The sequence below is a fragment of the Anoplophora glabripennis genome, unplaced genomic scaffold (assembly GCF_000390285.2).
Source record: "Anoplophora glabripennis isolate ALB-LARVAE unplaced genomic scaffold, Agla_2.0 scaffold136, whole genome shotgun sequence".
Classification (NCBI taxonomy): domain Eukaryota; kingdom Metazoa; phylum Arthropoda; class Insecta; order Coleoptera; family Cerambycidae; genus Anoplophora; species Anoplophora glabripennis.
In genome coordinates, this window is record NW_019416313.1 from 685,320 (window position 1) to 701,420 (window position 16,101).

Sequence of the window (16,101 nt, forward strand, 5' to 3'; positions counted from 1 at the left end):
TAACCGAAAGATGGGAAAAAATCAAAATCAGTTAACGTGTTTCGGCGTTTAAAAAAAAATAACTCATTCAAAAGATATGAATTTTATTCCGTACTTCTGGTCATCCCTGTATATTACGTGCGACAGTTAAGGGGAGCGTTTTTATCAGTAATCAGCGAATTTATAGCGGTTTTTTAATGATAGTTTTAGAAAATGTAATCCACTTAGAAACAATATCTTTTCACTGTAATGTTGTACAGTAAATAAAATTTGGGACACGTGGTGTTAAATGGGATTAAGTAAGCTCCATTTTCAATCGAAAGTATTATCTTTGAGATTTTACAGAAACGGCTAATGACGTCATCAATTAAATTTTTTCCAGAAACATACCAAAATTTTTTTCCTGTTAAAAAGCTCTCTTTTTTCTAATAAACTTTTATTAGAGAAATTTTTCTGTATTACTTCCCGTTTAAAAGTTATAAGCAATAGCGTCCTAAAGAGTCTCAAAAAAATACCACCTAAAAATCACATTACCCGTGGAACGATCAAGTAGTTGGAAAATAATTGAATGTTCGTTGTTTAAAGTGCATAAATGTCACAAAATACTTGTCATTACTCAATACGAACCTTAAACTCATAACTTCTGAGCTTACAAAATGTTTTCTCATTCAGAAAAAGTCGATATGTTGCTAATTTACGACGAGTCACAAAATTTACGACCGCGAAAAATTTTTTTTAAAGTATAATTACTCAAACTATGTAAAAAATATTTTTCTGTAGATAACAATACATTTGAGTACCACCCTTATCATTTTTTAATGGTCAATAGGTTAGTTACAAAAAACTGTCTCAAGACCGCAAATGTAATTTCTTCCATTGATTTTTGAATACAAATATCCCTGTCTATTGTATTTCCTATTATTTTGTGAGTGGAAATTAAAATAAAAAATTAGTAAGGATTATACTCATGATGTCCAGATGCTTTCAGTAACCCTTAAATTGTTAAGCAAGGATCTTCATCATGGTAAGTTTAATATATTTTTAAAAGTACAGGGTGGCTAAAAAATTGTGTTACAAACTAGTAAAACGTCAAAATAAAAGAGATACAGGAACACTCTCTCTAATATGTGGAGTTGGAGCCACTTCACAGATAAATTATTTTTTTTATTTTACCAAAGCTCTTAACAAAATTCATATTTAAGGACAAATAGAAGCTTCATTAGATACTTTTAGGCCTTAATTCAGAGTATTGATAATAATTCATATAGTTACTAGTTACTAGGTTTTGCCATGGTGTGGCATATTCGACTTTGTTGATACAAAATTCATACATGTTTCTAGATTGCACTTTTTTGGCAAAGTTGGGGTTTTTCATCACAATTTGTTTATTTTCAACTTTTTCCAAATTCTACTTGAAAATTCCACAATTTTGGACAGCTTTAAATGAAAAAGATTCTCTTTTTGGATATAAATAAATGTACGAGGCACATCCACAAAGAGTACTCAATTTTTTAAAAATCGAAATAGCAGTATACAGGGTGTCCGCAAATATCACCGACAACGTTTGACTGCATATTCAGGACGATCTACGAAAAAAAGTTAAATTAAAGCTTTTTGGTTTTTGAGTTCCTTTGAGTTTTTGAGTGTCCTTCAAAGTTGTCAAAAATAAAACTAATTTAGTTAATAACTTCATAACCGTTTTGCCGATCGCGTTAAAATTTGACACATTTATTTGGACTATTATGACGTATTATTTCTTAAAGCTTTAGTCAAATCGATATACTGGGTAATAGTTTTCTCCGGTTACCTCTCCGTTTTAGCGGTCAAACCTTTTACAGTGGTCGTATTTTTTTAAAACTGGCAGCAACATTGAAAAGGTCGTTTCATTTAAAAATAATATTGTCCCTTGAGGAAATCGTCTACAGAAAGCCATTCTTGATAAAATGGCACTATTTGCAGGTCTGTGCGTTTCGGTTTGCGTAGCAGTGTCGCGGATTTAATACTATGAGTTCAGTAGGCGATGATGAAAACAAGATGTTGGTTGCTGTGGCTATCAGGTAATGTCATTATTGTCGTGTTTCTTTAGAATTCTCATCATTCCACACATGCAGATTATGAAGTGTCCGCAGTGCATCAAGACAATTAAATGTAGGTAAAACTAATATTCACAAAACTTTAAAAAAGCTTCCTCATCCCATTTAACACCACGTGTCCCAAATGTTATTTACATTTTTTGTATCCTCACAGTAGGACCATACTATCGAGTTTAATACACCCAGTACAAGGTTTCTCCAAGGTATAAGACATCTTACAAGCTGACAAGACATTCAGAATTAGAAAAGAATACATATTTTTATCTCGTAAGTTTATCATTACATTTGCTGAACTTTACACGCTTGTTTAACATACAGCAAATCGCGTACGGCTTTATAAACATAATCACACCCCTCAGAATGCTTTTAAGGAACTATCAGCAAATGAGATAATCACAATTTTTGAGTACTTTTTATGAAATTCTCGACAAAACAGGAAAGGAGCATTTTCCGATGCTTTCATGGGTTTTCTGTGGCCTTTCACTGCGAAAAATTAAAAGGAACCTTATATCTCAACATTTCTATAATTTTGATACCGTCGAAAAGATGGCGATTGTCACAGTATTTGTCCTAGGATTTTTTTGTCCCTAGTATAAGAGTTGCATTAACTTAAATAAAGTTCTTTGATAAAAAATTATGTAAATAAATATCGCCACGAATTATTTCAGACCATTTAATTTTGCTACAAGAGTAAAATAACTTTTACGCTTTTGGTTTTACAAAATATCGCTGGTATTTTAAAACTCTGGATTATATTAGAAAACTTTACAACTTCATAGCCATAATTCAGAACTAGCCAAAAACCAATGAACTGTACAATGAAATTCGGGCATTCACACAGCACAACCATTAAACTTACATAAAATTAAGATTGAACGACATTCATTAAAACGCACTTGTTTTATTATTGTTACTATGTAATTCTTCAACTTGTAAGTACAAACATTGACTATTCCAGATATCCCCTCCTGCATTATTGAAAACAACCTTTGTTCTCTAAAAGTTTTATCGCCCAAGGGTAGTAAACACCCCACACGGATAACATGTCATATTTTTTACGACATCGCGTCATTTCCCAGGTTTATTGGAGGGAAATGAATAATAAACTCCATCGCTTTTACAGCCGTCGCATCGACCCCTTCCAAAAATAAAACCGGAAAGCCCATTGTAGGGTTATTTTTTTTTGTATCAACCGCCACGACATGAATTACCGTCAAATAACAACGACTAAACAATGTATTACTTTTTCTCATATCTAGAACTGTAATTACATGTCTTGAACGAATAATATGAAAACAGGGGAACAGAAATCAATAGAATAGTTTCCTATTTTTTTCGCATTGTTTCAGCTCTAGTGACGTGCTTTTACCATAACCACACCCCATTTCAAAGTAAAAAATGTTACGCCAGTGATATAATTCAATGAAATTAACGTATTTACTTAATTTTACAAAAAAATTACAAAACTGATAAATCTGGTAAATTTAAAATGCTTTTAAAAATCATAATCAAAGTTTTTAATAAAAAAATGTGTCACTACTTTACTGTTTCACAAAGCACTATGTTTAGTTTGTGAATTTCAATGTGAATGACCTCTGACATTGACTTAGTGTAGGTGAATCGCATAATAACAATACCGCTGATGTGATATGATAACAAGACTCTGGGTGAGCAATATGTAATGGGCGGGCTTCTTTATAAATATGATCCCTGTACAAAGTTACATCCTGTATATCGAGTTAAAATTTTACGTGCTAACAGAGAGTTGTATTATTGTAACACATGTCAAATTGAACTCAACTGATTCATTGACCTTACAATTAGAATTTCGCGGATAAAACAGGTTCCATCATTATTCTCCTTACAAATACTTGTTTTATTTTTTATTTGAAAATATGTGTACCTACTTAAGTTTTATATTTTAACATACAATAGCGATTCAAAAATGAAGTTGTATCTCGATATATCTCCCAGTAATGTAATGTTTCGGTTTTATTCACTAGAGCGAAATCCCTGAAGCACTTCGATTGTGTTCAATTAATGGAAAATATCGAGGATTGAAAATCGGAGAGGATTGCAGGAAATAACACGATGCAACAGCAGGAATTTTAGACATACAGATAGTACAGGTACGAAATTTATATATCCAATAATAATTGATTTAATTTATTTGTGCCATTGCAGTATGTTTCATTTTAAGGTTTAATTTATCTACTTATTATTTTTGTATAACAATTTTCAACTATTAATTAAAACAGAAAACGTAGCTTCTATTGTAAAGTAAGAAGTCAGTCGGTACTTAACTGCTGCGTAGTGTATAACATTTTATCTGCTCCAACAGTTCTTTATGGTTCATGAAATAAAGATTAGGTTTTATCTGTTGACATTTCTTAATCAATTCATTTTTGATCTTGTCGTTTCTGCCTGTGAATTTTTATTACCAGAGAAGTCGAAATAATACTCTTTCTATGATTCCTAATAAGATTGCAGTTTTTTTAAACTAGAACATCCTGAAACATATACGGACCATTCATTCCGAAGAACATCGGCAACGTTACTGGCTAATACAGGAGTAGATGTATTAGCAATCAACAGACATGGTGGGTGGAAATCAGCCACAATTGCAGAAAGTTATATTGCTGACAGTTTAAGTAACAACTATGAAATAGCCAACAGGGTTCTTTACAATGACACTTCAACTTCAGGTTCTAGTAGTACGCCGCATCATGCTGTTTTAATGGATCAATCAGATAATATTGTGACTGAAATGGAGCGGTTAAATCATTTTGAGAAAAATGTGTCAGTAATCGCGAGGGGAATAATTATCCAGATTTTATAAATGTTATTAAATGTAATAACTGTACAATTACTATAAATATTCATTCATAATAATTAATAAAATGTTATGTTCATCAAATATTTCTATTTATTTGTTCATAAAATGTGTATTTATAACTTGAAATCGCTTTTTTTCCAAGGGATGTAAGTTACCTCCCGTTGTCCATAGCAACTTCCACATCTACGGTAAAATCCACTTACCTCCTTAAAAACAATATATTAATAGTCTATTTACTATAATGGGAGCAGATAAAATGTAATAACAATACAATATATTAATAGTGAAATTGAAATTATATAGTATCTTCCCCAGGTTTGTATCTTTGATTAGGTAAATTTTATTTCAGTAATAGTTACCAGTTTGTACAATATAATGGTTTCCAATCGGATACATATCATTAACATTCAGGAATTCTGCAAGGATCGGTTCCGGGGACACGTTTGCTTGTTATTAATGATCTAAATTAATGTCTTGATGACAATTACCGGGTCTATATGCCGACGACCTTAAATTGTTTTTAGAAGTTTGGAAGATTACACTAGATTGCAATATGATCTTGACAAATTGAATAGTTGGTGTTCAAATGATAGTCTGCCTCTGAGTGTAAGCAAATATAAAATTATGCCCTAGAACTACACTAGACTTTAGTCTGCGTTTGATTCAAATACTCTACATCAGCTGAAGTACATTATAACTAAAAAATAAGTCCATTAAAATCAAATCCCCATCCACTGCAGTCCGCGCCACCTAAACAACGAAAAAATCCGCAACCGGCCGATAAACAACCAAAACAATTGAACCCTACAGGGCTTTATTACATCCAGAGTGCCTTTTTTACTGCAAACTCCACTTCGACAAGCGCCAATCGAAAAATAACTATCCGCAAAATTGCGCTGTAAATTCATAGCCCTGGGCCTAAATTGGGTTTTATTTTATGGTTATTCGCCATGAAAATCAAAATATATGGCTGCGTGAGCTTATGTTGTTCGAAATAAATGCCCGAATATGATAATATCCGGCGGAAATGCTGCTTGAAACGAATATTGAAAACGTTAGGCGAATTTATCGCAAATTTACATATTAATGGGGCAATTATACTCAACTTATAACTTCTAGAAGAACGGAAAGTGAAAGGAAAACTCCCAGATCCGATTAAGCCCATGAAATTAAAAGAGAAACTGATATACAGGGTGTTTAGTCCATCACTGGGTTGATTATGTGAAAATATTATAGCGTCCCACGAAATAATAGGTCGACAACTCTCATTTTTTTTTTACGAAGCAACATAGCAACGTATCACTGATGAAGAATATCCACAAGCTACTCATTAAAAGTGGGAAACTTGTTAAAGTGATATTAAGAGAAATAAGTGAAGGAAATTTTGTCCCTCTGACGAGTTTGCCGTGTTTTCCTTAACAGCCTCGCCTCTTGTCTGACAGAATTCGGCGCTAAAGAATATGGAGAACATAAAGAATACAAATGGGGTTGTAATTTGTCGTTGTTATCTTATTTCTCTAGATGAAAAGAAAATTGACCAATTTCTTTCTGTAACCGCTCTGTTGGTTCCACCATAATTTAAAGAGTATAATATCGATTCTAAATTTAATAACAGAAAAGTTTTAGCCACGAAACAATAAGTACAACCACAAAACAGTAAATTGTTAACCAGAACTATATCGCGGTCACAAATTGTGACGAGTTTGAAATAGGGTCACTTATACCAACAATTCAGCAGAGTTAACCCTTTCACGTTGTACGACTTGTTTAAATTAACGACAATGACGCGTTGAACTGCTGAAAATTACGTTTTAGGACCGACCCGACGAATAATTATAACTTTTAATGGAGTACATGAGGGAAAGGGTGGCAGGTAAGTATCAGTTTACACCTCACAGTCCTTGATTCAACCGGCAGATACAGTTAATGCTCTTAAACTTTCTATGAATAACACGCCAGGATGTTTTTTGTAGCAAAACTGAAGTGAAACGAACTTTCACATTGTTATTTATTATTTATGTTAAAGATGGAGGAAAATTTTAAGTAGCCAAAAATATATGGTGGGTCACAACACTTACGCTTCATCAGGCCCGACGTTCAATCGCACCCAAAGATCGCTCCGCTAGTTTCTCAATGGTGATGTCCGAATATCGTCCGCCTGAGGAATGTCTACGGTGTGATGTGTAGGCTCCCAAACATAGATGAAACTTTAAATATTTCAGATTTTTCTAAGTACTAAAATGAATACAGGAAACGACTCTATTGTATACTCAACTCTCTGCTCGTGGTTAATTAATTAAATGCAATTCAGCATTAGCGCCGTTGGTGTCACTATCCTAGGAATTATGTAACAAATCGCTGAATTCCAAAAGCCGCACCAGCAGCCATCCATTGCAGCCGAACAAACCGGAAATGAAGTTTGAATTATTGCAATCGCAGCATCGCACACAGGCGGAAGCCCAATGCCGGTATTAGGCAAATCTTTTAATATCCCACTCGATGAATCCAAAATCGGGACAATAAAATAAAAAGGGATGCAGGGCGGAATGCATCCACTTTAAAATGTCGCATCTAAAAATACAGGCAGGTCTTAAAACAACACCCCTAGGTAATTTAATTTTCTATTTCCGACAATATTTAATTCAGTTTGATTAACGAAGTTACAGCGTGGATGCTCCAGTTCTGCGTCTGTAATTGAAGCCGTTTAGCTCGAGATTGGGTTCGTGTTTGTTGAATAAACATATTAATTTCATTAACGTAACTCTACCTGTACATAAAAGGGATTACTTAGTTATAATTACTGTGTATTACTGGCAGTTCCGAGCAACAAGTAAACGGGTTAAGTTCTAAAAGCTAATAGTACCTTCCAGCGGATGAAGGATTTGGGCCTTGTTGAAATTAAAGTTATTTAGAGAGATCAAAGAGTGGATTTATGGAGACTACACATTTTAAAACAGGATTTGGAATTTTAAGAAGGGTCCTGCTGACACATGTTGAGAATTACACTTTTGCAGTTAAGTTCTATGGCAAATAGGCAACAAGAAATACACTTTCATAGATTTTATTACACAGTTTGTCTAAATATGAATTGATGCACAACTAACAGACTTTCCTCTATTCTAACGCAAATTTTCTATAAAATGGAGTTAGTTTTGTAACAAAGGCCCGGACGCGTCGTAATTTATTTATTAGTTCTCGGAACCGATGGGCCAAAAAGTGAAATATTTCAGTCAACACTAAGTATCGAAAAGTTAAGGGTTCCCAAGTAGGTACTTTTTTTAAAAAGTTCACTTAGACTGTCGGGGCCATGTGTTTCTAATAACGCGCGAAATGCATTCGAAGGAACACGTAGGAATTCCAAGGTATTTAAATAAGTTGTTAAACTGATAATAATTGGAAAAGAATAATAGATCAAATAGCTGGTTTTAGGCGGATTTTCCAAGCTATAAAAATATATTAAATGAGATTGACTAATCCGTCCGTATTGCTACACGGAGTCACTAGAGGAAGGCTAGGGTTACTTGAAAGTCCAGTTAGTCACAGAATTATTTATATAAATGTAAATTCAGTCCATTAGATAACTATTAACATGGCAAAATTATGCCAAAGCGTCCCGATATTCAGGGTTCCCGCCAGTAAGGTAAGAACAGAAACTTCTGGGCCCAAGAAATGGGTGTGTCGAAGCGAGGTGTCGAATTCAGGAGAGATCTCCGAAAAACAGACAGTTTTTCCTTGGATTCCACATTGAGCAGTCTACTTAGTTTTAGAGTCTCGGATTTATTTAATAATGGATAAAGTAATTTTAAATTTTGCTATGGATCGCGCTTTCCCTGAATCTCGGTACGCTGTCGCGTGTCAATAAATTAATTAATAATGTTGTTCGAGCCCGTTATGTTGTTTATTTGTTTTTTTTTTGTTGTTGTTATTAAAACCCTTCCTTGGTGTTTTCTTGTTCTTCCAACTTAAGTGTCACCCTATACAACCAACCACTGGATTACCTTGTACATGAGCGACATACGGTAAGTGTCTGGTATTCATTCTCTGAACGTACAACATTTCTAAGTTGCCACGTATTAATTAAAGTGTAATAAAATTATAAACTCCCTTTCGAGAAGTAAATGGTAAACTCCTTTACAAGTTAATATCGTTACGATACTGGTCATAGCGGTAGTTAGATAATTAAAGAAAAAACCCCTTCGGCTACAGTTTGAAACTCAAATTACTTTTTGTTTTAAAGACATTTGTAATTTGCCGCTTTTGAACATGTAAATTACAAATTTCTTTGCAACAAAAAGTAATTCGAGTTTCAAACTAACTCCATTTTATAGAAAATATGCGTTAAAATGGGGGAAAGTCAATTATTCGTGCATTAATTCATATTTAGACAAACTGCGAAATAAAATCTATAAAATGTATTGCTGGTTGCCTATTTGCTATAGAGCCCTCTTTATAGAATGGTTCATTAATATAAATTACAAAGAAGAGGAGCCTCAGAACGGACCCATGATATAACCCATGTTTTATTATTTTAGGAAAAATTTTTCGTTGGTGCCTATTTAATGCAGATATTTTGTTATGGATATTGAATTTTTTACTAACCGTAGCAAAAAAATCCCTGAATGTAATTGAATCGTCGATAACTATACGGAATTTTGTTAGTTCTTGTTAAGAGGGTCGTACAAACTTTTTACTTTCATAGCCTTTTTTTTTCTAGAAGCCTTAATTTCGTAGCGATCCTTGGGATAGGCATTCGGCCGAAACCAGAAACGTAAACGTAAGCCCGGGTTTAATCACAAGGGACGTCCCCTGGTAAAGTACCAGGGCGTATATCATCGGCCGATGTAAATATGTAAACCTAATAAAGAGAAGAGCCGACCACGTCAAATATTTCAATCAGAATTTCCACGCCGACCCCTATAACTCGCCAAATTGGTAACGCAAATATATGGGGGATCTTTGGTTTGCGGTAACATTCACCCATACCCCCTCATCAAGCATTAACTAAAAATATACATTAAAAATTAATTTAGGAGGGTCGAATTGAAATATTGATATATCCGTTTTGCATAAAATAGACTATTGTACAGAGCAAACTCGGCGTTAGGCAACCAACATTCCACGAATGGCACTGTCAACTAAAAATTCCTAAACCTTAGCGCCATCAATATTAATGATTCGTCTACAATGAACAATGACACACCTTTGGGTCTACTCTCGGGATAGTGCGCCGCTGATTGGTTGAATAAAACGTCGTGAAAGGTTACACCAATCACAAGCCGATGGAACAGAATTTCACTAAAATCTAATTGCAACGCGAGTAAACGTAATGTCTTAAACAAAATTATTGGTCCTGTGGCTTGTAATCATATATGAATAGAAGGCTCTGTACCAAGAAGAGATGCTAATAACCTGTAACAAGATCAAATATACCTTTTTAGTAGTGACGTCACCTACGCCAAATAATAGGCAACCACAATAGTGCGCATTGTGAAGAATTTCCCAATATTTTTACTAGATCGATTTTCGACCTTATGTACTTTGGATATAAGTGCCAAAAAAATAGCTTCTTTGTCATGACCTTAAGTATCGCGATATTCTGGCAATATTAGAAATATTTAAGAAGTTTCAAACCCCAAGTGACAAACTAAAGGAATTATGGAATTTATATATTTAAATTTATAGAATAATGCTGACTTTTATAGTAATTCGTATATTAAAATTATATCAGTGTTGCTGAGCATGCGCATTAAAGATAATTTCATGTAAGCGAAATAGCCTTGCAACAGATCATTCAAGAAAAGTTTGGGTTTCTATTTTTCACAGCCTACCAAATTTTGTTCATATTATTTTTAAGCAACGTTATTTTCTGGAATATCTCGTAATTTTTTTTTCAGAAAATTCTTCACAAAGAATTGGATTATGGTTGTAGAATCCAGTGGCTTTTTGAATAAAAAAATTATAAATGTAATTATTTTTGTCTAAGAAGGTAATATTTGTAAGTTTTGGCATAATAACCACGAAATAATAATTTGACGAACTTGTTGTTTATTTTATGTATACTGGTTTTTATGATTCTTATTAATAATTATTAAAACCAGTGTTTCTTATTTAATTTTGTTTCCCTTTGGGTCCTATTCGGTTTTTATAAAAGAATAGGTTCACCGACAACGGCAAACACTGGTGATGTCGATATTGTCATAACTTTTTTAGGGGCAAACTTTTTTTTCGCAAAAATTGGTATAAATGCATTTGAGGGCTTCCTAAATCCAGTGGTGTAGTCAGATTTTTTATAAAATAATCGCTAACAAAATTTTGCTATTTTTCACTTTTTCACGTAGTAGGCCTTGAAAATCAAAATTTCGTCTTCAAATTTTGCATCAAGATAGAGCTTTTGATCTATCTTTAAAAAAAAAACGGTTAAAATCGGTCCATAAACAACTTCTGTACGCGAGTGTTTCTATTCTTAATGGGTCACCTTGTATGTTTATTGCAAATTTGTAGTTGTTTGTCAGACTAGGTTACTTTTTATATTTGTTAACAGATATTTTATATCACTGTTTATGCACTAGTGATTTTTTTAAAGAAAAAACGTGTTTATTTTTTGTTGAATGGAAAAAATGCTCTATTACATGTCTAATAATAAAAGTTTCTCACTAACAATCCTGTGTTCTAATTATTTCTATCCTTGGTAAAATATGGGTTAAATAAAATAAAGCCATTGTTTTAGCACTTCCAATTAGTTCCGGATAGTAATATTCTAAAAACATTAAATATACGGAGTGTTCCAACCAGGAAAACCAAGATTTGGCGGTTCGACAATAAATTTTCAGTACCCTGTGTAAAATTAAACTGTTTTCAATTGCGAAGTAACTGTAATAAATAATAGGCATCCCCCTATTTTGAAGAGCACCCCCGAAAGCCAAAATTTTTAAAATTAAAGTGGAAGTACCTAGTCTCTGAAATATTCCAATGGGCCGTGACTGTAAAATAACCATATTTAAGATGCCTACATTTTTAAAATTTTTTAAGTCGACTTTTAGATTTAAGCTGTACAGAGTGTTACAAAAAAGTAGGTTAACCACAGATGGGTGAAAATAATGGGATTTTTCCTAAGACATTTTTTATTTAGGCGACTTTAGGCAAGTTAGAGGGTGTCAAACAATTTAAAAAATATTTTTACTAATAACCCCGTTGTTTTTTGAGATATTCATTTGAAATTTTACACAGGCAAAATTTTTATTCGGGGCTTGGTTTATAGTTTGGACAAATCACAATGTATTTCTTTTAATTTCCTTATTAAGGCTTGATAGTTGCAGAAATTGTGTTTTTTTTACAGATTGACTAATTTCAACAATGTTTTAGTTAGTTACTTTATTATATCTCTTAATTTATTTAATCGTGTTTGAAAAAAATGATGAACTACTCAATATAAAGGCTTTAAGTTGACTATATTAGAACTCAAAAAACAAAACACACCAAAATTAATATTAAAAAGTCATACTTACCAGATGTATGAAAAAATAAAAATACGAATTAGAAGTTATCAAATTTGGTATATGGGTATTTTGATGGGTGTTGAATAGCCTGGTAACATTATCTTTTTGATAAAAAAATGCCTAATATCACTTTCTGGAAAAACGAACCTTTTAAAAAATCGTAGTAGGCCTGGCTTTTGTTACATCAATAAAATGATTAGTAGAATATAACCTCCCTTCAGGGCACTATTTGTAAAAAAATTGGCTTGCGGAAAGTCCACAGCCTTCTCACATTTCCAGAGGTGTAAACCTGAAAAACGGGACACACTGTATGTGAAATATGTTTTTTTTTTCGACAATTCCAATCTAAACTCGCCTTTCCCTACTATTAAATTTAAATTAAAGTGTAATAAATGTATTATAACGACAATTAAATTAAAATATAATTAAAAATCAGTGTTCTACTAAAAGCACCTTCTTTTAAGGCGATCATATTTTTCAGAACGAACCTAATTAGTTCAATGCTTGGTTAAAAATAGAATCGAAATAATCAAACAAGTTATAATAAAATATTTACAGTATAGTATAAAAATAGAAAAGTTAAGAAATCATAATAATATAAGAAAGTGGAAATTCTACTACATAGTTAAAAGAAACTACTCTTTAGGGGCGCCTATCTTAGTAACCGCCTCCACAGAGCCTAGCTCGAGAACAACAAGAGCAGGTCGAAAGAAGTGCAACGCATGTTTTGTAACTAGACGAACCCAAAAATCCGTGGTAATTTAAACTGATACATAAAAGTCACATTACTAAGTAATTATCCGAAAAGTTTACACCAAAGAATAACTTAGATATTGAAGTTGGTCGAACTTACTTTAATTTCAATAGTTTTAAAAGTCAGTTCACGTTACTTGGGAGAGCGTTTACCACAAAAAACTGCTAACTAATAATCCAAAATTAGTAGTAGGTACCTTCACAAGATTACCTGCTGGACACCAATTATATTAGTACCGTTTAGTGATGAATTTTATTGATTTTTTTTTAATTTTCCATAAAATTTCTATTGCGCTAATCCAATTTTTTCAAAACATCCGCAAATCAGCGTATCTCTCGCGCGCCTTCCTGAACTCGAGCCTGTGTGACGCTACCCGGACTATTTCGCCCGGAAAACTGCAGAACTCCGGGCGCGAAGTGAGTTACCGGCATTCTTACCAACTCCGGAGGCGCACGCGCTCCGATTTGTTCGCGGGGCACATGTATATCATTATGACATATAGTTCATTTAAATATTATGCTCTGCCGGACGGTCGCTAGGCCTCCGGGGGGTAGTTTTTCTTCGTTTTTCCTTTCGGCTGATTGCCTATGACGTGCGTGGCGACTCTTAATGAATTTATTAGGACGCAGGGGGGGCCTTACTGAGACCGAGGTCCTATATGTCAAGTCTGAGTCTGAGTCAACGATGTTATTTTTATAGATATGTACTTATTCCCTTCTAAATTTGTAACAAATGTAGGCCAGAATAGAATAGAATATTTTATAAAGTTTAACTGAGCGGTATAATATGCACGTTTTTTAAGCTGTTGGTAGAATTGGTTCCAGGTAACTATATAATATACAGACTGAATAAAAACAAACCCATTTAGATCAAGTTGCCTTGGAATAATTTTGCTTCATTTTAAATTTTTCAGTCCACAATAAAAATTCACCTCCAGACATACCTACTGCATATCAAAAACCATATTTAAGTAATTTTAAAAAGAATATCAAGTTCCACTTGATGCAGAATGTTTCAATAATTTTTCATTTTTAATATTATTATGTTATGATATAGAAAGACATCCCAAATAAAAAAATCCTGCCTTGCAACTAGTTAGAGTGGTAATAAAGTGGTATTACCACTATTACCTACTAATATATTGTTAAAATTTCACTGGATCCTGGATTTCCTATATGTTGTATGAAATAATAAAAAAATATCCGAGTGACAGATTGTCCACCAAAGAATTTTCCCGGTCTTGAAATTTTGAAATTCTGATTCAAAGAATATGTTGCCTTTCAAAGGTAAGTAGTGTACATATACCAAAAACAAGCTAAAGTTTCAAAAACTATATAAACAATTGTACTGTAGTACTTAAGTTACTTTTTAAAGAATCTTGGAAAAATAAACTTTATAAAAGGACTTACCTTACTTTGAATACCACTAAACACAACACAATAAGTACAATAAGCACATAATAAACAATAAGGAACTGTTTCAATATTATGTAAAACGTTTAAAAAGGAGTAATAAATAATGAAACAAAACTTCTCAACCGACGCCGTGAAAATAAACAATACCACTACACACCATGATACAACCATACAGAGATATGATATTGCGCATGCACGGCGCCATCTTGGCTACCTTGCTGACGTCATGTGGTAAGTCAAAAAGTAAACAAACGGATCGTGGCCATATTCTTATAGTGTTGTGTGCGTTTTTCCAAGTTTTTTTATTGTTCCTGCCTGTATTTCTAATTTAATTCGTTGTGTGAGCTTGTGCTTCATTGAGCAGAAAAAGGAAATTAAAGAAAATTGTTAAATAGAAGTTCAATCACCTAAATATCTGCACAAAAACTTTTGCGCTTGGGTACTGAATTGTTAATTTTTACGAAAGCCTACCCGATGATAACAAATAATAATGTTTAAAATAAGTAATACTGTTTTTATTTAGTTTTGTATTTATATTTTTACCTCATTACTAAAATTAAGGGCTACATTGTTTAAATTTTTGTTTTATACTTTATGTAAGAAATCGAATGCCTTTTTATAAATAAAAATCACTTTAAAAAAAAATTTGTATTTGCTTTTTATCTCTGTCACAAAGGAATAATTTTGGAATCACGAAGTGGCGTATCTGACTTTGAACATAAGTAATAATCTATGCAAATATTACATAATATGTCAAAATACATTAAAACTAAAAAAATTTATGTTTAATTTAATAATAAATGAAATAATATAGTTTTGAAAACGGACGTCTCTTTCGTTTTTACGCCGCTCTGTTGTAAAATTATAAAAATGCTAATTACGGTAGTTCGTGTTTTTAGGGACAAATTGTGTGTATAGTTTTAAAGCTTCGTTTTTTAATTTACACTTGTTAAATAAATGCTGTAATTATGTATTATTTAAATATTTGTGATTTAAGGCAAAACATGTTTACAAATTTTAATTAGCCGTATTTTCCATGCTCATACGTGTGAATAATTGAACAATATGGGCGTTTACTAGCCACATGACGTCATGCGCAGAGTCGAACGAAAATGAGACCTCTTAGTATCATATCTTATAAGTTTATTGTATCATGACTACACACAACCCACACAACACACTACACTGACGCCATCTATTATTTAGTTGGCAATTCTGACTCACAGTTTAATAGCACAGTAATGGCTCTCGCTAGCTGTTTGAAATCGTCATATATTTAGTTAGTATCTTTACTTTAGTGATCTCAATTATTATTACAAAAATATTTTACACATTAACGCTTTTATATATTAATTTTATAATATTACAAAAATTACTGCGACCCTTTGACGACGCAGTCTAATATTTTAAAAATTTATGTGCGCCATCTGGTGGTTGCATTTCGAAGTAGAAAATTAGTAAACAAAAGTTGTGTTCAAATTTTTAAGGGATGGGGTTTTTGCAGGTTAATTGTTAATTGTTATTGTTG

The 16,101-nt window shown here is 32.8% G+C and overlaps 1 protein-coding gene across 1 annotated transcript in view; it reads right to left on the reverse strand.

Moving 5' to 3' along the window:
• Positions 1-14,687, reverse strand: part of LOC108911623 — a 98,115-nt gene extending 83,428 nt beyond the window's left edge. Inside the window, exon 1 of the mRNA XM_018716601.1 lies at positions 14,568-14,687. The gene's annotated coding sequence lies outside the window, so the exon portion shown is untranslated. The remainder of the gene's footprint in view (positions 1-14,567) is intronic.
• Positions 14,688-16,101: the final 1,414 nt, after the last annotated feature.